Raw genomic sequence first — 21,284 nt, 5'->3', positions numbered from 1 at the left:
CAAAACAGGGTGCAGTTTGCAAAAGTGTATTTAACTTTGATCCAACAGGCTTCTTCATTTACAATATTTATTTTCACTCATGGAGAGCATTTAATGGTGCATGCTTGCATCAAGAATTGGCCTGCAAGGATGAGTTTGTCATGTGTGCTGATTAAGGTTTTGAAAATGACGTTCGCAATGTGAATTACGCTAATATTTCACAGTGTAGACCTCTTTTCTGTGAGTTTTGAAAATACTAGCATCAATAAACAGGATAACTGTTTATTGCCGCAGGATAACAAAGGAGGCACCCGGACTCTGGAGATGATCTTATAAGTGTATTTCTTTTCTTTTCAATGACCGGATTAATGCAGTTTGGCTAAACATTAGCCTTGATCACAATAACCCACCTTGTTGGAATGTTGCAGGTAAAAACCTGTGTTGTTGTCACATACTCAAATGTCAAAAGTGACAAAATACTTCACAATTATGATTACAGTTCATATCAGACTATGGGGCATATATTGAGTAGTTTGTGGCAAAGACCTGCCCCCGCCATCTACGTTGTAGTTTATTTGTTTCTGAATGTGTCAAATGTGATTCATGGAGGAGGGCTATCTGTACGCTATGCCTTTTGATGTAGGCGTATACTGCGTAGGTGCGAGCTGGAGTGCGTAAGCCCCGGACGTTTCAGGTCATAATGCATTGTATTGCCATGTGAAGGTTTTGTTCTGTTGCTTAAGTCATGAGTGGTTTGAGAGTAACGTCCAGGGTTAATATAAAGTGGGTATAGTAGTGCCCAGGAGGACTTAATATAGAACTGAATGCCAACATGGCTGTCTGAGAATATCAAAAGAGCTGGCCTCACAACTGCAACAGACTGCCCAAACGAAAGGTGGAAGAAGACCAGAACAAAATATCCTCTAAATTGAGTGGGGTCAGAAGCACGTAGTTTACAAAGCGTCCGTGTGTAATACAATCACCTTATAGCTAGGAGAATCAGTATTGTAGGTACATTTTACAGGGAATAAAACCAGGGGCGGCTGCTCCATTTGAGTGGAGGAGCATGCCCCACAAAGAAAAGCCCCAGGCCAGAGCTGGAAAATAAAATGGTAATAAAGTTTGCCATTTTATTTTTCAACAACCAAACCGTCCTGAACTTAGCGTTACCGTAGGGTAGGTCTATTGCTTCTGAGTGGCTGCAGGGAGCCGGGTGCGTATGTTTAACGCTGTGTATGTCCCTATGGCTGGCCGTCTTGCGACGGCCATCTAGACATGCGCATTTTAAGCTTCTCTAATCTACCTGTCTTAGACAGCTGGGTTAGATAAAGCACATGCCTCCAGCGCTCATAAAACCGCTGAGAGAGCCCGATCCCTCTAATCCTGGTGCTTCTCTCATGCTGGTTAACAGCATGAGAGCAGCGCTAGGGTTGGTTTAGGAGTTGGGAGCCTGCCTCGAGGAGAGAAGATCGATCGAGGACGTCGTCATGCAGGAAAGTAAGTACATTTTATTTGTAATAAATTTTTTCTGTGCAACCCGCCCACCACCCTCGGTACATGCCAGCAGCCACTGACTAAAACACACACACCTGAAACCAGTGAAGAGAGAAAATGAAATACAGAACATCATTTTTTGCATATAATATTAAGGAAGGATAGACCATAATATTTTGCCAAATTTGGCAATATAAGCCTTTCCAATCACATGCAATAAAATATATATTATGGAAAATGTATGTATGTATGTATGTATGTATAGATATTCTTATATAGCGCATTTGCTGTCACCCAAACGGGCATCCTGGCGCTTAGACAATCATGACATACAAGGTATTACCAGCATCCGAAAGATCTGTTACAACATCCTGGGGAATAGGTGGGTCTTCAAGTTTTTCTTAAAAGAAGGGAGATCTGCCATACCCCTCAGGTCCAAAGGAAGAGAGTTCCACAGTTTTGCTGCGGTGAACCTGAAAGCCCGACCTCCCATCCGGGAGCGTCTGATCTTAGGTACTGATACCAGATAGGCTGAGGCTGACCGAAGTGGTCTGCCCGGGGTATACCAGGAGAAGAGGTTCTGCAGTGGGCCTTGACCATGAAGAGCCCTAAATACCAAACACAGGGCTTTAAAGTCAATTCGCTGCGAGATTGGCAGCCAATGCAAGTCCCTGAGAGCCTCAACAGAGGAGTCCAAACGGCGGCGCGACAGTGCCAGTTTTGCGGCAAAATTCTGCACACGCTGCAGTTTCCCCAGTAAGGTGGCAGGCGCCCCCAGAAGCAGTGCGTTGCAATAGTCGAGACGATTTAAAATAATGCTCCGCACTACCTCTGGCCTGGCATGAGAAGGGAGCAAGGGTAGAATCTTACGCAGCGAGCAGAGCAGTGCCATGCAGGTGGCTACCGTTTTGTTCACCGCTACGTCTAATTGCAGATTGGAACTGAACATCACACCCAGATTCCGTACTGATTCAACGGAGGAGTCAGTCCCTTGGAAATCAGGGGGCCAGAAATCCAATGGGAGAGGCCTTGGGGTACGGTCCATTGAGCAATGTAGCACCTCAGTTTTCATGCTGTTAACTTGCAAGGAGTTGTTACCTAGCCATGCTGCCGTGGTGCTCATGCATCGATGGAAAACCTCCTGGGATACCGCCTTCTTGCCTTCAAACGAGAAGACAAGCTGGGTGTCGTCTGCATAGTTGGTGACTGTTATGCCAAAAGATGTTATCAACGAGATCAGGGGACGGAGGTAGAGATTAAATAAGATGGGACTGATGGAAGACCCCTGTGGTACACCCTGCCCCACCTTCCTGATGTTAGATTTGAAAGGTGGCAGGGATACCACCTGGTACCTATGATCGAGATATGATACAAGCCACTGTAGGGCCAACCCAGAAACTCCAACCTCCGCCAACCTCCTGATCAAGATTGCATGGCTAACCGTATTGAACGCGGCCGACATGTCAAGCAGCACTAAAAAGGCCGCTTGACCCTGGTCGGCCCGCGTCCGAAGGTCATCAAGAACAGTCACCAAAGCCGACTCCGTCCCATGTGCTGGCCTGAAGCCAAACTGGACCATATCCAAGCACTTGGTGGACTCAAGAAAGTTGGAGAGATGAATCTAAATGAAAAGCTCCCCAAAAATGTTTTAGTAGACAACAGTGCCTTCTTCAGATAGGTTTTTCACTGCTTTAATACTACCAGACCATTTTAACAAATTGAAAAATATAAAGGAAGCAAACTGATACCTACAAACCTTGATATGGCTGGACAATGAACCAGAAATCCTAAAGTCATGAAAATCCCCAGCAGGTTAAAATCCACTAACGCATCGCTCCAAAGATTTCTGGCAGGAAAATCCGTATCTGCTTTGCACAATCTTTTTTCATTACAGACAGGTCTGATAACGATTTAAAGCAACAGCTTTACATATTTTATCCTATCAAATTCATAATCTGTTGATAAGTCTTAGCTACTTGAACATGGTCTTTAAGGGTTTTCATATTTTCGGTATTCCTTCAGGCCTTCAGGAATGCATTTTCAATGCGCAGCTTTTCAACCTCCTTTTGAATTTGCTCCCATTGTTCGTTTGATTCTTATAGCTTTGACCTCAATTCTTCTTTTTCTTCGAAAGCCTTAGATTCCAGCGCTCTTGTCCGATCAATTTCATTTTTCATCGCAATCAGAGTATTATTTGTGGCTTCAAGGGCGTCTCTAGTCTCATATAATTCTGCTTCTAAGTTTCCCATTAGTTCTGCCACTTTGTTCTTTAGTCTTAGGATCTCCTCATTTTTGGCCATCCTCTCCTCACTTAACTCAGTCAGACACCAAAAGCTCCAGAGTGGCTATCGTGTCTCTATGGTCTTGCACCTCCCTGTCATGCTGGACGAATGCTTGGAAGGTAGGATTTCTAGGGCACTGGGAAAGCACCACTGTGTCCACTTCTGCAGCAATTTCTGCTTGTCGCAATTTCTCCTCATAGTCCCTCTTCAGCCTCTCCATTTCATCACTCGTTTTGTTCAGCTGTTGCGGCAGCTGGTGGTTTAGGTCTTCTTTCTTCCTCAGATCTTCCTGGACTATTCTCAAGTCATGGACCTCACTTTTTAATACATCACTCTTGCTTTCCGTGTCCCGGCGCAGCTTTTTGAGAGATTTGATTTGTTCGTTTAACATGTCCTGTTCTGTGCTCCAGGAAGCTTTCTCTGACGTGAAATGCTCTTGCATTTGAGTAGAATGATGTTCAAGTTTGTTTAACTGCTGGTGAAGTTTCATATTTTTACTCTCTTGGTCATTCAGCTTCCCTTGGAGGGTGTTCACATTTTTCTGGACGAGTCTAAGCTCCTCTGCAATAGCTTCATAAGCTTGCTCCTTCATTTCAGGTGGAATTGGCTCATTGCAAATCTCTTCCATTTGCTCTCCCGATGTTGGTGTATCTAAACCATTTTCCAAGATTTCAGGGCTCATTCTGGGAATGAGGTGAGATCTTAAGTAGTAAGCTTTTGTTGGAGTAGTCATATTCTTAATTGTTTCCACATGCATTTTATTCAACGGAGACACCTCCTGGCGCTTATGGGCTTTTGTTGCCTCCAAAATATTTTCAAGGTGCTTATTTGACTTTAACAATGACTGAATCTCTGACTCTAGATCTGCATGTTTTTTTTTGTGACTTCTTTGAATTCTTCATATTCTTGTTTTGAAGTGACCAGTTCACTCTGCATTTGTGAAAGACGCGCCTTCAGCCTTTCCACAGATACCAACGAATTGCTTTCAGTTGGAATTGGGTTTGAATGCATTGGTATACCTCCAGTTCTGCTTTCAGCTGCAGAAGCCTTCAGTAAAGCTCTCTCCAAGTCCATCATGGTTTGCTGATCAATTTCCTGAGCCCTCCTCACTGGCTGCAAAGCCCGGAGGCGCTTGTTTTCCTCTCGGAGGTTGTGATTCTCCATTGCATATTTTGCTACTCTAGGGTGGGGTTCTACCTGTTCTTTCAAATTTCGGACCTCCTGCTTCAGTTCGGTTATATAATTATCCTGCTCATCATCCAAAAATGAGGTTCGTGTGATGAAGCAAAGCTTCGCATATTTTGCGGCTTGCCGAAGTCAAGAACCTCGTTTATGTATAACAAGGTAATAAATGTACGTCTTACTAACATTTATATTAAGTTTGAGTAAAAGTTTAAGACGCTTGCCTATGTGTATTTCTAATGAATTAATCCGTGTCCTTTTAAAAATGGCCGTCGCTTGTATTTTAGTTACTGCGCATGCGTCAGCCACACTCACGTGTCCTGACGCGTCTGCAGAAGTGGAGGGAAAGTTATGCGCATGCGTAATTCATAGCTGTGCTTATCATGTGGTACAGCTCGTGCCACTGCTCTTGTGTCCGTCTCAATGTAGCTAACATTTAATTGCATAAGTTTATATCTTGATGATGAGTTAAAAGTACCAACCCTGTGATGTGTTTTTCATAATGACATTATTATGTATTAATTTGTTTTCGCTTACTTTTCATGTACCGCGGCAAATGGGGGTCTGAGTGAGAGGAGAGCCATATTGGAGGTCCCTTCTGCGCCTGTGCGACATTCGGCAGCACGAGGGACCTTGGCTGATGGAACATAGCCAGCTGGCAGTGATGGGCGAGATGCTCCTGAGAAAGTCACCTCTGCCCTGCGAGAACAGCGAATGTGGCTCCTTATGTGATACATTGTATTGTTGCGCTACTGTTAGCTCATGGGAACCCCAAATCTGCTAGGCGGTACCCAAATATGTTAATGAAGGCTTCAATTCGCGTATTGTGATTGGTGTGTTACCCAAACCCTACCTTAGGACCAATCGAAATTGAGGGATTCTGACACTTTGCAACATTGGGGGGTGGTACACTGTCCCCAAACTGTATATCTACCCTGGGTTCACCTAGTGAACCGTCCGACTTGTCTGGTTTAGCTGACCTGTCACTGACCCAACGCACTCAATAGGTGACCGAAGATACAGAGCGCTGCGGAGCACTCTGTCCGAATTTGACCATAGAATAAGGTTTTACTGAACCTTAAAGTGCTGGCAAGCACTTAGCTGGGAGTTCGCTGACCCAATCGGGGTCTTGATCGATAGCTACAGAGCGGGTGGAGCGCAGGCGTTGCTTCCGAACTGTGGGTTCCGGTCCTGTCCTGAAGAGGGTCCTGTCCTGAGGGTTTGCTGTCCTGTCCTGAGGGTCCTGTCCTGATTCCTATTCCGAGGGTATCCTGTCCTGTCCTGGGTGTCCATTCTGCACCTGCTGTCCTTTGAGGGGTATCCTTCCTTGAGGGTTTCCTGTCCTTAACTGACCCGTGGCCAGGGTTTGGTTTCCACACCTTTTCTAGGTAAATATTACTCTGAACCTCTTGAAATTCTTGCACCTTCTGAATTTCTAACTTTTGCTTAAATAAAGTTCAACATTGCATATGTTATATTTCCATGCCTTTCCGCAACTATTGAACAGTCATTTATAATTTTGCAAAGTTATTCCTATGTCTTCTCAATTGTTAGAAATTATATTTTGCATAGCAGTGTGTCATTTTCTGATATGGTCTAGAACTTCGTTGCCTAGATTGTTCAAAGGCCCCTTCACCTTAAGTGAAGCGTGTTATTCATTATAAGCTCTTCTACAGTAACACACACTTAGTCTATCCCTGTTTAGATAATACTGACTTGAATAGTATCTTTCTCGTTACATTTTATTAATACTTTGATGATTACTCTGTCATTATTTCTTTCTGCCTATGTGATTTACGTTATCTTGGTTATTGATTGCCTTATTTTGCTGTATCTCATGCAAGAAAATATTGAACTTTAGATAAACATTTTAAAACTTCCAGTTGTCCGTGGTCATTTAAACAGTATTTGAATGATATTGGTTGGGTTTGTATTTTGCTGCCTTTCCTTTACAGCTAGCTCCCTGATTCATTGTGGTCATTAGGCACCCGCATCGGTGGATGGTAAGTCGGGTGCACCGAAATTTGGTAGCAGGGAACACACACACACCAACTTGATAGAGCTCGTGAAGTCACCTGATCGATGTATATGGTGATTTGGAAAGTATATGGGCCCTGAAGCCGGAAACGGCGAAAACTGTTGGTCGGGTGGCCTCGCGCGCTCTATCAGTTTTCTGGTAGCTAGAGGATGGTTAGGGACTAGTTGAGAGCAAGGCAGGGATTAGTTGGACTAGATAAGTCGGAAGCTGCTATTATATTAATGCTGCTATAAGAGCGGCTGTTCTGAGGGAACTGATCACTCTCTTGTGAATACGCTGCTGAAACTCATGAATTCTTGTATTGTTATTATTCTTGTTCTTATATTGTTATATGTACTAATCCATGCAATTGTCAACCGTCTTGTTTCTTGTTGTCCGAACTCCCCGGGGAATTGAAAGGGCAAGTGGTGAATAGAATCCATTGTCCTGAGGTCACAGGTTCGAGGAAAGTTAGGTGCAGGTTAGGATAACCGGGAAGCACTAACTAGGGTTTTTTCTGAATACATGTGTGAATAAATGACAGTAACGGGGTTCATTGGCAAAATTCCCATAGTGGCGTAACCTAGTAAGGGTCACATCGGAAGAGTAGCAGGTTCCTCGGAGCTAGCGTGAAAGCAGAGGGGTCCGCTGAGAAACCTTAAACTCGGAATATATCCCGGAAAGAAGTGGATGAGTTTAGGGGAATAACAGGTTCACCGATGCTAGAGTGAAGGGTAGGCGGAAGAGATCTGCCCGCAGCGAGTGAAAAGTAAATGGAAGTAGTTTACTTGTTGTAAAAGAATTCTTTCTCTGTCTAGACACTTGAGCACTGTGGCGAATGTGTATTTGTTGTAAAATAACCAAGCACTGAGCACTTTAAAAGAAAGAAAGTTTCCGTTACCTTGTGAAGGGAGGGAGTCAGTCGCGAAGCGCCTCTGACGTCACTCTGTGCCGCGCTGGGATTGGTGGACGCAGCGGGCGGGTAGCGGAGCTGAAATTGTAAAGGAGGGGTGAGCGCCGGAGCGTGGGAACTGTCTCACGAAGGGGCCGCGCACCCATTGGCGGAGCTTATTTTGTGTCGCGCACCCATTGGTTGCACGAATTTTCTGAAGCACGTTCTGATTGGAGGTAGTTTGTAAACAAAGTTAGCGCAGAAGTCGTATGTGGCACTCGCAGACTACAGGAACTCGACCTGATCCAAGGCACCTAGGGTTTGAAAGGGATCAGTGGAAGACTAATAGATACGATATTATGTACGGAACCAAGAGAAAAATGTCCCTTGTAAATAAGGTGAAAAATTATTTTAAAACGGACAAACCGATTAAATCTAGGGAAGGTGTTCTTGTCCCAGCACCCAATACTCCCGCCTCATTCATGATGTTTGACCGAGGGTACAATACCTGTGTGTGGCTGGAGAATTGGGTGAAGTACACAAAAGATGACGGAGTATTGGCTTTTCCGTTAGATGGTACTTTCAATGGTAGGATCTTATTTAATTTAAGAACCCGAATGAATGAACTGCATCCCAGACCGAGACTAACGCAGTATGAGGCATTAGAGGAATGGGAGATTGAGGCTTTTGAAAGAGAAAGACCCCGAATGGACAAGGGTTTGACCAAGTGGTACCCCAGGCAGAAACAGGAATCCAGGGATAAAAGGATGAAACAGTGGAGGCAGAGCATGATTGTTGAGGGTCTGTTTCCCATGATGCCGGCATGTCATAACGTTGGAGCGGGTGAGAAAAGTACTGAAAAATGTAAGCATTGGGGGGCCCTGGGGGACTCAGATGATGAATTAATAGATGACATCTGTACCAGAAGTCCGCCACCTTACAATGAGGGAACCCGACCTTCCAGTGTAGGAGATGTTCCCCGACGCCACTTCCTAAAGGAAGAAGACAGGTCCCTGGGACTGGGAGGGGGTGGTCAAGTATTACCCTATCCTGAAAAACCCGAACTGGCGGAAACAAGGGATATATATCCCAAAGTGCCCGCAAGTCAGGAAGAAAAATATCCACGCACGAAAACTTTTTTCCCCAGACCCTTGTATGAAAGCGAAGAGAAACCTTCGAATTCGGGACTGCCTTTTGTTCAACCTCCATATGGGGAAGAGCGCAGGTCTTTTAATACTGGAACTTTATTCCCGAAACCAAATTATGGGGGAGGACCAAGTGAAACGCATCCTACTGCCCCGAGTTTTACTCCTCCATTGACCCCCCAGATATTACATGACACAACTTTAAGAAGGGTACTAGTGGAAAAGGAGCAAGAGGCTCTAGCTAGACAAAGAACAGAAATAATTCAGAAAATTTCTCAGATAAATACCAGTCCTGAGGCATTGACTATTCCAGTAACTATTGGACCGGTGGTCCCGTTATACGGAAATGGTCAGGGAAATCCGATTACTCCAGTCATGACCCCAGTCATGGCAACCCCGAGACAGGAACCAATCATCATAGATGATCAGTCCAGTGAGTGCGAGTCTGAAGTTGCATTCTTGGAATTGCCAAACAAACAGACTGGAAAGGGAATACAGCAGAGGTATAACCCTTTTAATACAAAAGAAATTAAATTAGAGACAGCAACAGGTACTAGGAATGTCTCTCTGGTAACTCCGGATGAAATTGAGAGTTGGAGTCGTGAATTAGAAAAGCAGACTCCGCAAACAAAGCCTTTAGACCTCTACAAGCTGAGGGTTGAAATAGAAGAATTAATGGCAGGAAATGTGGGGTTGGATCGATTGAATACCTACTCTGAGGAAGAATTGTCGTTCATATGTAAAAGCTTTACAAGGAACACCAGAGTGCTCCATGAAAAACTGACCGAAACAGCAGTTAGTATGGGGGTAGATATCTCAAAATCCAAGCCCTTACAGAAACCGTACAGAGCAGACTTCTCAGACAAAGATATAGAACACCTGAATGTGGCAGGGAAGAAGTTGCAGATTAAAGAATTAATGGGGGTACTGCAGAAATGGGGAGATGTGGAAAAATGGAGAAGCAGGTGGGCGAAAAAAAGGGAAGAGGTTCGCTCCCGACAAGTGACTCCCGAGTTTGCTTTAAGAGAGGTAGAAAAACCTGAGCAGTTATGCCCCATGCGTGAAGTTCCAGGGGGGAAATATGTGCATGTCCCCTGGTCTAGGCAGGATATTGTGTCCTTCACGAACGATTTTCCAAAATTACGAGAGAAACCAGTTGACTGGTACAGGCAGGTGGAAAGGTTCGTGAAGGTACAGAAATGTCTGTGGAAAGACCTGGATGGGTTTTTCGACATTGTGGTTCCAGTAGATTTATGGACCCAGTGTAAAATAAACATAGACTGGCCGAGTGAGGAGTACCCCAGAAACAAGGAAACTGGAGAGCCATCAAAGGATGTCATGCGAAAATATGAGCAGGTAATTCAGCATTTGAAAGAAAAGGTGCCCGCAAAGGAAACTGATTGGACAAAAATAGATAGAACAACACAGGAAAGGGACGAGACAGTGCACTCCTTCTATGAGAGGTTATTGCAGGTATTTAAAACATACAGTGGTATTGACAACATCGACCTGAAGGATATGACGCACTTTATTTACAGGTTTGTAAATGGTTTAAGACCTGAAATTTGTCAGTGGATAAAAGACAATAAAATCTGTTGGCATACTAAGAAAATGGATGAGGTCCTGCGGTATGCTAAGTACTGCGAGGACGAGATGGCAGAAAAGAAAAAGGCCCTTAAGGAGAAGGTTATGTGGGCTCAGGTGAAGCTCGCAGAACAACAGGAAAAACAATTGAGTAACATGGTTAAAAATGCTGAGAACAAAAGTCCTGGGGGAGGGGGTGGAGGAAAGCCCCGGCCCAAATTTAGCAGGGAAGAGGCTATGAAGAAATTTCCCTGCCATCAGTGCGGCGAAATTGGACACTGGCGAAACGAGTGTCCCCAATTAGTCGATGTTAATGAGAAAACTCCTGATTTAATTCCACAGACGCAGAAAGAAAGACCAAGAAAGACTCAACCCCAGGTAAAAACAGTTCAGGTGCCTCGAGCACCCAAACAGGTATACAGGGGAAGACAGGCAGAAAATGAAGAGATAGAGGTTTGGGAAAGCGGGGAGAACAGAAATACAGCAACTTCGCAGTATCTGCTGAATGATACCTTCCTTTGTAATGATCAGGACTGACGGGGCCTGAGAGGGGAGGACGAGGAGTGCGTACTTGGCGCTTCCTTGCCGGTAGACCAGTCTGGACCATATATTGAAGGAAAGGTTGACGGAAATGATGTCACCTTTCTGTTGGACACTGGCGCTACCCGTTCTACTGTAAGAACAGTGGACGTTCCAAACCTACCCCTCTCGGGAGAAAATATCCAAGTAGTAGGTGTATCTAATCAATTGATTAGTACTCCTGTTACCGAACCAATGGAGATTTCAATTGGAAACTTTAAACAGATGCATAGATTTGTCGTCTGTGACACCAGTCCAGTAAATTTACTGGGACGTGATTTGCTGTGCAAAATGAACTGTACCATCTTTTGCACACCAAAAGGTGTTGAAATACAGACCCCAGATGAAGACGGCATTTATAAATTATTGTTGCTTAGACCTGACTCAGAAATTAAAAGATTGACCCTGCAGGACTTGCCCCAAGAACTACAGGAAGCCGTAAAGCCAGAGGTGTGGGATTTCACTGGAAAGGATGTGGGGTTGATGAAAGATGTGGACCCCATACAAATAGCCATCAAGGACAATGCAGTATATCCTAACACTAGGCCCTACCGAATGAATGCTGAAGTGAAAGCAGGTGTCACTCTGGAAATACAAAAACTATTGGAAGGAAACATCATACAGGAAGTGATGAGCAGCCCATGCAACTCACCGATTATGGGCATTAAAAAGCCTAGTGGCAAGTATAGGGTAGTGCAGGACCTGAGAAAGGTTAACAAAATTGTAGTTCCTTGCTGCCCTATTGTCCCGAACCCTGCAGTAATTCTGTACCAAATTCCTTGGGATGCTGAGTGGTTCACTGTGATTGATTTGTGTCATGCATTCTTTTCGATACCCCTGCACCCCGACAGCAAATTTCTTTTCTCATTTGCCTTCGAGGGTCACGTGTATTGTTGGAACCGGGTCCCTCAAGGGTATACAGAGAGCCCCTCTATCTTTAATCAGATCTTGAAAAAATGTCTAGAGACTTTGATCTTACCTGGGAACTCTGTGTTAGTGCAGTACATAGACGACCTTCTACTGGCGTCTAAAAGTCACAAGGACTGTGTAGTTGACACCATTGCCCTCCTAAACCACCTGTGTGAGAAAGGGCATAAAGTGGCCCCTGACAAACTACAGTTCTGTGCAAAATCAGTGAAATATCTAGGACACCAGATAGAAAAGGGTGTCAGAAAAGTCACTTCAGAAAGAGTGAGAATAATTCAAAAAATGCAGTTGCCCCGTACTCAAAAAGAAGTCAGAATGTTCCTGGGTGTATTAGGGTACTGCAGGCAGTGGATTCTGGGATTTGCAGCCTTAGCCAGGCCCTTGATAAAAATGACCACGAGAGGAATGCCAGATGTTGTACAGTGGGACGATGAAAGTCTAATGGCTTTCACAAGATTGAAAAACTGTCTGTGTACAGCCCCTGCGTTGGGAATGCCAGATTATTCCAAAGAGTTTGCCCTTTTCTGTGACACTCGCGATAATTGCGCATTGTCTGTCCTGACTCAAGAACATGGCACGACCAGAAGGCCTGTGGCTTATTTCTCTGCCACACTGGACCCAGTAGCTGCTGGGTTACCAGGCTGTCTAAAAGCAGTAGCTGCTACCTGTGCAAGTTTGGAACAGAGTGAGTCCATTGTCATGGGACATCCTGTGACTGTGTATGTTTCACATGGAGTGGTAATTCTATTGACCAGAACTAAAACACAGTATCTCACCCCTAGTCGGCTGACTAAATACGAGAGGATTCTTGTGGGTGCAGCAAATGTAAGCATTGTTAGGTGCGGTATTCTGAACCCTGCCACCTTACTCCCCGACCCCTTGGAAATGGAAGGTGGGGATGATGATGAACATGATTGTATTGATCTGACAGAGTTCAGTACCAAGCCACGCCCTGACATAAAAGAAGTGCCATTGCCTGAGCATGATAAAGAACTATTTGTGGATGGTTCCTGTCTAAGACATGAATTAGGAGGCTTGAGTGCTGCTTATGCAGTAGTGTCTTTCACAAAAATTGAACAAGCAGGTTACCTATATAACATCAAGTCTGCACAAGTAGCCGAATTCATAGCCATGATAATGGCTTGCAAAATTGGGAAGGACTTACGCATAACAGTGTATACTGACAGTCAGTACTGTTATGGCGTTGTGCATGACTTTGGCCAATTATGGCTGCAGAGGGAATTCATGACTTCCTCAGGTACTCCCATTCGGAATGCAAAAGTTGTTCATGACCTTTTAGAGGCCATCCAGTTGCCCAAAGAACTGGCAGTGGTAAAATGTACTGCTCATCAAAGAAGCATGGACAGAGTATCTCTGGGAAACGATTATGCTGATCGAGTGGCTCAATGGTGTGCCAAAGATCGGTATATTGTAAATCCAAAACGAGGGGGGCCAGGAACCAGCTGCCAGCTTCAGGTGTTTGAGGAAGTGCCTACATGGGATGAGGTGAGAGAGTGGCAGGAGTCGGCTCCTTGGCAAGAAAGAGAGAAATGGAAGGAGGATGGATGTAGACCGAGACGTGTGGATGGTGTCATCATAGGCCCAACTGGTATGCCTGTGTTACCCCGACACTTGCTTGGCACAATGGCAAGATTAATACATGAAGGATCACACATTGGTAGGGATGCCATGATTCTGGTATTTCAACAGACTTGGTACAGTAAAAAGTTCAGGAAGGTAGCAGAGTCCCTCTGCCAGAGGTGCCTGTCATGTCAACAGATGAACCCAGGCAAAAGGACAATGGTTGAGCTGAGCAAGATTGGGAGGTCAGGGGGTCCCTTTATAAAGATACAGGTTGATTTCATCACCATGCCCCGTTGTGAAGGGAAACGATATGTCCTTGTCATTGTTTGCGTATTTTCAAAATGGGTAGAAGCTTACCCTACTCCTCAAAGTGACGCACTGACAGTAGCGAAGTGTTTACTAAAAGAACTGATACCTAGGTTCGGAATACCATGCATTATTGAATCAGATAAGGGTGGACATTTCCAGAATGACATACTGGCTGAACTCTGTAAGGCCTTTGGAATAAGGCAGAAACTCCATTGTGCATACCACCCAGAGGCTTCTGGAATAGTGGAACAAGTAAATGGAACTATCAAAAACAGACTAGCAAAACTGACAGATGCTACTGGCATGACCTGGGTGAAGGCCCTGCCCCTGGTCCTGATGGGACTGAGAAGTGTTCCAGACCGCAAGACAGGCCTAAGTCCCCATGAAATCATTATGGGAAGAGTGATGAGACAAGCATGGGTGCCAGGAAGCAAACTGTTGAGTATTACTGATGATTTGGTGCTTGAATACTGCAGAAGATTGGGTGACCAAGTGCGTTCTATCTCTCGCCAGATTGGAGACGACGGCATCCTTAATCCAACGACTCCTCTCCACAACTTGGTTCCAGGAGACTGGGTCAAAATAAAGAAGCACACTCGATCAAGCTGTCTGGCACCAAGGTGGGGAATTAAACGCCAAGTAGTCCTGGTAACAACCACTGCAGTGAAAGTCGCAGGTGTTCCCCAGTGGATCCACGCCGGACACACTCAGAAGGTATTGCCAGACAAAGGATTTGAAGAACCAGGGCAACCAGCAGAGGACCCTGAAGGAGCCAGACCAGTAGCAACTGACAACGAGCAGCCCAGCACCAGTCAGGTTGCAGGAACAGCAGACGTTGGCCCAGGAGTAGTTGACTGCGAACTGCCAAGAAACCAGCCTGCTGAAGAGGTCCAGGAAACTGAGCCAGGAGTAGCTGAAGACGAGCTGCCAAGCATATGGCCAGAAGAATGGATACCGATGATTGATCTGACCGAAGATCCTATCAGAACAAGAGAACGACTTAGTGAAGGTAGAGAGTGGACTAGTCAGGAACAGCAAGGCACAGGCGAAGATCCTCAGCCGATTGAGATTCAAATCAAAACTGAGGAAGGAGAAGGTCAGACAGGGACAGAGCACGTGATTGATACAGATCAAGTGAATAAGACTGAACAAGTACCCGATACTGAACAAGTGCAGGATACAGAACAAGTGTTTGATACTCCTCCATTAACTCCTGATGTGGATAAGGGACAGACTAGACATAGAGTAATAGTTCGAGCAGAAGAAAATCAAGAGATCGAAGTGCTTGAACAGGATCAGATAGAGTTAGAAAAACGGGTTCAGGAAACAGGAACAGAAACAGAGACAATTGAAAGCCAAAAACAAAATATTCCTGAACAAGGCCAGATTAGTAACCAGGCAGAAGAATTTGATGCTAGTCCTGGAACTAGTCAGATAAGGGAAGTAGGAGAAGAAAGTGGAGAAGAATTACCACAAGATAAAGAGAACAAGAGAAGAAGAAAAGAAAGTGAAGTCCAAGTACCGACTAAGAGACTAAAGAAAAGAAACAACCTTGAGCCTAGGTTCGTAAAAAGACTGAGACTAAGGATAAAGACAGTGGAAGAAAAACGTGCAGAAGCAAGAAGAAGTGCTCGAATAGCAGAGCAAGAAGAAGACTCTTCCAAAAGAAGGAGTGAGCGAATAAAAAGACAAAACAAAAAGTACAAGTCTCCTGAATGGACACTGGTTTTGGAAGAACTTGAAGATCTTGATATAACTGACGTGAGCGACGGAGAACCTGTCCCAGAGTACTCAGCTGAAGAGGAAGACGAACCACCGTGAATTTGCACAAAGTAAGCTAGTTGTGTAAAAAGTAAAAAAGAGGGGTGAGAACACTCCTTCTGAGCTAAAATGTCTGATTCAACAGTGAATGGTAGACCTAGTTGCAGCCGTTTTAAGACGTGTTGCAAGGTGTGTATATGTAGTGTAATAGTACTGATAGTTATCTGGATAGGATTAACAATTTTCATTCCCTTTGCTGTAAGTAAAGATACTAACATTGTCCCTACTGAAGTTGTAAATACTGACAGTGAGGAGCTAACAACACAGAGTGTAGAAAGACATGAGAGAGCATTGAGACAAACTAAACGAGACTTAGAAGCATCAGATGAGAAAGGACTACATTATCATGGCATGAAGAACAGGACACATTTAAATGTTTTCGCAAACTTGTTAATACACTATGTAGAGACTATGGAAATTGAAGATTGCTATGTCTGCATGAAGCTACCTACTTCGGTGGCTGAAGGCGTGACATACCATCATCTGCCATTGACATATGGAATTTCCTGTAGCATTTTAGCTAGTTTATTTTACAAAAGGGGACCGTTACAGTATTATTATTCTAACAATGACGTGATCTTTTCTGAACTTCCTATACGTGGGAACTTGAATCCTGTACATACCAAAACTGACACCATAAGATATATGGGAGACTACTTTCTGACTATAGGGAACATTGACATAGCAGACGCACACAGAGATAACTTGACTTGTTCTTTGCGTGAGCAGGAAAAGATGTTCCTGAACATGGCAGAGAAAAGGAGAATTAAAATTCAGAAGAAGGCTAATGACGAAAGTCAGAAAAAGCCAAAGTGGGCAGAAAACATGGAAGGCACCTCATCTGGTGGAGCGGGTCCTGCTCTGTTGCTGGATTTTGAAAAGAAAGGCAAGCTATGTCTTCACCGCGAGAAGACTAGCTATTATAATAATGTTTTCATTGGTTCCAGTGAATGCGAACATAATTACAAGGTAATTGGAGGTTGGGGTTTCAAAAATGGGTCAGAGCCTGTGTTTCCTGGAATTTATTACATTTGTGGGGACAAGGCTTATTTCAAATTGCCGGATCACTGGTATGGGAGCTGCTACTTTGGCATTGTTTTCCCGAAAATATACCATGTGAATGGAAAAGCTGGAAGCAATGAAGATACTAACGGCTTAGTGCGTAGTAAAAGAGAAAGTATAGGTGAAATTATGGGTAGTATTTTCAGTGCACTGATACCTGGAGTGGGAGTGGTTCTGAACACTCACAGAATTTGCAAATTGTCTACTATAGTAGATGTGCTGTCTACTGAAACAGCTCATGGATTTCTGCTGGTCAATACTGAAATGGTTGCGATCAGATCAATGGTTTTACAAAATCGACTTGCTCTTGACACCTTATTAGCGAAAGAGGGCGGAGTCTGCCGGATGTTGAAGGCGCAACATTGTTGCACTTATATTCCGGACAAAAGTGTACAGATCAAAAGATATGTGAAAAACATTACTAATTTGGCAAAGGAACTCAAACCACTCGAGGTTGATAGTGCCTGGAAGAGACTGGTAGATGGTCTCTCAAATGTAGGTCATTGGCTTGCTAGCATAGGTAAAAGCTTATTATTCAAAATTCTGATGCCAATTGGTATTATAGGTCTTATTATACTTTCCATTTTCTTATGCTGTAAATACCGCAAGCGCACCAAAAAGCACGAGGTAAATGCAAGAGGAGTGAAACGAAGTGTGGATGAGATTGAATTAGAGGAAGTGAATGATCAGATATACAAAAAGGTGAAGACTTCTCACCCTGCTAAAACTGAAAGAGAAAAGTTAGAGCGGTTGCTGGAAGAAATAGAACTTTATAAAGTGTGAAAGAAAGTTGGCATCTGGTTCCATTATATTTTGTGATGATAGTAAATATCATCAAAGAGGGGATTGATGAAGCAAAGCTTCGCATATTTTGCGGCTTGCCGAAGTCAAGAACCTCGTTTATGTATAACAAGGTAATAAATGTACGTCTTACTAACATTTATATTAAGTTTGAGTAAAAGTTTAAGACGCTTGCCTATGTGTATTTCTAATGAATTAATCCGTGTCCTTTTAAAAATGGCCGTCGCTTGTATTTTAGTTACTGCGCATGCGTCAGCCACACTCACGTGTCCTGACGCGTCTGCAGAAGTGGAGGGAAAGTTATGCGCATGCGTAATTCATAGCTGTGCTTATCATGTGGTACAGCTCGTGCCACTGCTCTTGTGTCCGTCTCAATGTAGCTAACATTTAATTGCATAAGTTTATATCTTGATGATGAGTTAAAAGTACCAACCCTGTGATGTGTTTTTCATAATGACATTATTATGTATTAATTTGTTTTCGCTTACTTTTCATGTACCGCGGGAAATGGGGGTCTGAGTGAGAGGAGAGCCATATTGGAGGTCCCTTCTGCGCCTGTGCGACATTCGGCAGCACGAGGGACCTTGGCTGATGGAACATAGCCAGCTGGCAGTGATGGGCGAGATGCTCCTGAGAAAGTCACCTCTGCCCTGCGAGAACAGCGAATGTGGCTCCTTATGTGATACATTGTATTGTTGCGCTACTGTTAGCTCATGGGAACCCCAAATCTGCTAGGCGGTACCCAAATATGTTAATGAAGGCTTCAATTCGCGTATTGTGATTGGTGTGTTACCCAAACCCTACCTTAGGACCAATCGAAATTGAGGGATTCTGACACTTTGCAACATTGGGGGGTGGTACACTGTCCCCAAACTGTATATCTACCCTGGGTTCACCTAGTGAACCGTCCGACTTGTCTGGTTTAGCTGACCTGTCACTGACCCAACGCACTCAATAGGTGACCGAAGATACAGAGCGCTGCGGAGCACTCTGTCCGAATTTGACCATAGAATAAGGTTTTACTGAACCTTAAAGTGCTGGCAAGCACTTAGCTGGGAGTTCGCTGACCCAATCGGGGTCTTGATCGATAGCTACAGAGCGGTTGGAGCGCAGGCGTTGCTTCCGAACTGTGGGTTCCGGTCCTGTCCTGAAGAGGGTCCTGTCCTGAGGGTTTGCTGTCCTGTCCTGAGGGTCCTGTCCTGATTCCTATTCCGAGGGTATCCTGTCCTGTCCTGGGTGTCCATTCTGCACCTGCTGTCCTTTGAGGGGTATCCTTCCTTGAGGGTTTCCTGTCCTTAACTGACCCGTGGCCAGGGTTTGGTTTCCACACCTTTTCTAGGTAAATATTACTCTGAACCTCTTGAAATTCTTGCACCTTCTGAATTTCTAACTTTTGCTTAAATAAAGTTCAACATTGCATATGTTATATTTCCATGCCTTTCCGCAACTATTGAACAGTCATTTATAATTTTGCAAAGTTATTCCTATGTCTTCTCAATTGTTAGAAATTATATTTTGCATAGCAGTGTGTCATTTTCTGATATGGTCTAGAACTTCGTTGCCTAGATTGTTCAAAGGCCCCTTCACCTTAAGTGAAGCGTGTTATTCATTATAAGCTCTTCTACAGTAACACACACTTAGTCTATCCCTGTTTAGATAATACTGACTTGAATAGTATCTTTCTCGTTACATTTTATTAATACTTTGATGATTACTCTGTCATTATTTCTTTCTGCCTATGTGATTTACGTTATCTTGGTTATTGATTGCCTTATTTTGCTGTATCTCATGCAAGAAAATATTGAACTTTAGATAAACATTTTAAAACTTCCAGTTGTCCGTGGTCATTTAAACAGTATTTGAATGATATTGGTTGGGTTTGTATTTTGCTGCCTTTCCTTTACAGCTAGCTCCCTGATTCATTGTGGTCATTAGGCACCCGCATCGGTGGATGGTAAGTCGGGTGCACCGAAATTTGGTAGCAGGGAACACACACACACCAACTTGATAGAGCTCGTGAAGTCACCTGATCGATGTATATGGTGATTTGGAAAGTATATGGGCCCTGAAGCCGGAAACGGCGAAAACTGTTGGTCGGGTGGCCTCGCGCGCTCTATCACGTGCATCTCGTTTTACTTTTTCCAGTTGGGTTATGTGACCTTTATAGAATTTAATTATTATTTTATTGGACTGAATGAACCTTTCCTTCTTGATGCGTAATTCTTCGAGTTGGGAAATCTTTTCTAACAAAACCTTCTTTTCACTCTCAGACTTCTCGAAGAACAACATTGCGTTGAGAAACCGGTTCATGTACTCTCCACCACTTTCTTCGACTGAAGCAGCTCTAGAAAGTGTCATATCTTCAGGCATTTGACCAGAAAGTAATTGGAAAAGCTGCTCCTTCAGCTTCTTTACCTCAGCCTGAAGCTGAGTAACATTGCCTTGAGTGTCTTCATTCACAACAGCCTTATTTTTAATCAGCTTTACCAGCTGAGCAAATTGAAGGGTGGACAAAGTTTCACCAAAACATTTGGATCCAGGGTGCACATTTGCAATGATATAAGTTTTGGCATTACCACCTAGCGAGTCCCGAAGTAGAACTGTGAGTTTGGAGTCTCTATAGCAAACGTGCCGCTGTTTTACATTCGAGACATCAACTACTGATGTAATGACTTTTCCCAAGCAGCTTAGCTTATACTACCTGCTTCCTTCTACCGGATTCCTTCAGCTTGAGAGTCTTTCTGCCGCTCAGAACCTGCCAGGTCCACCAAGTTGAGCTGCGAGGACCGAATGTTAACAATGCCACCATTTGTCTCCGTGGATTTAATGGTGACGGTAAAGACAGCATGAGATCTGGACGACTCTCTGTTCATAGAAGTTGATGCCACACGATTTCTCCAACCCATAGACAAGACCTGGTACGCTTCAGCTGCAGAAGTCACCACCTGTTCTACTGCACCAACAACAAACACTCCCTTCTTGATGTGCTCTCTTAGAAACAGTCCAGCTGATGCAGAATTCAGTAAATCAAATATCTGTTCACTGTAAATCTTTATGAAAGAGCATTTACACAGAAAGCTTTTTCCATCACCCGCCTTTTCACGATTTATTAAGAAAAACAAATATTCAAAGCTTTGAGGAAATACTCCTCTTAGGTTATGAGTGAAGTTGTCAGACTCAGATGGCCCCAAAATTGTGAAGGTTTTGCCTGAGCCCGTCGGACCGTAGGCAAAGATGGTCCCGTTGTAGCCATTCAAGCAGGATTCCACAATGTTTTTGGCCACAATCGAAAACACTGATTCCTGTGTGGCACCCATATTTGCAACATGGCCAAACGTAAATATTTTTGGCTCCGGTTTGGAATGCAGTCGTATGGTGTTGGAGGACAGAACAGATAAGCACAGGTCTGGATCTCCCTCTGCCGGCATGAATGTTCCTTCAGCAGATGGGCGTATCCTCACGAAACCCGGATGGAGTCCCCTTCACACTTGGGGACTGAAGCAGTGGCGCATCGCCAGACTCTTTAGTTACGAGCGCCATCCAGACTGGAAACTCAGCAGAATCACTAAACAGAACGCAGATCCGGCAAGATGGCGCTCTTTAAATTTGGCGCTAAAGCAGAGAAG

The 21,284-nt window shown here is 44.2% G+C and overlaps 1 protein-coding gene and 1 pseudogene across 2 annotated transcripts in view; both read right to left on the bottom strand.

Moving 5' to 3' along the window:
• The window catches only part of LOC144772977 (coagulation factor X-like), a 381,158-nt gene that overhangs the window by 57,170 nt on the left and 302,704 nt on the right, over positions 1–21,284 (bottom strand). The window lies entirely within an intron of this gene.
• LOC144773173 (kinesin-like protein KIF15-A pseudogene) lies at positions 3,492–21,198 on the bottom strand (annotated as a pseudogene).

The sequence above is a fragment of the Lissotriton helveticus genome, chromosome 8 (assembly GCF_964261635.1).
Source record: "Lissotriton helveticus chromosome 8, aLisHel1.1, whole genome shotgun sequence".
NCBI lineage: Eukaryota > Metazoa > Chordata > Amphibia > Caudata > Salamandridae > Lissotriton > Lissotriton helveticus.
The sequence above is the reverse complement of the archived record's forward strand: the minus strand, read 5'-3'. Positions and strand labels throughout refer to the sequence as shown.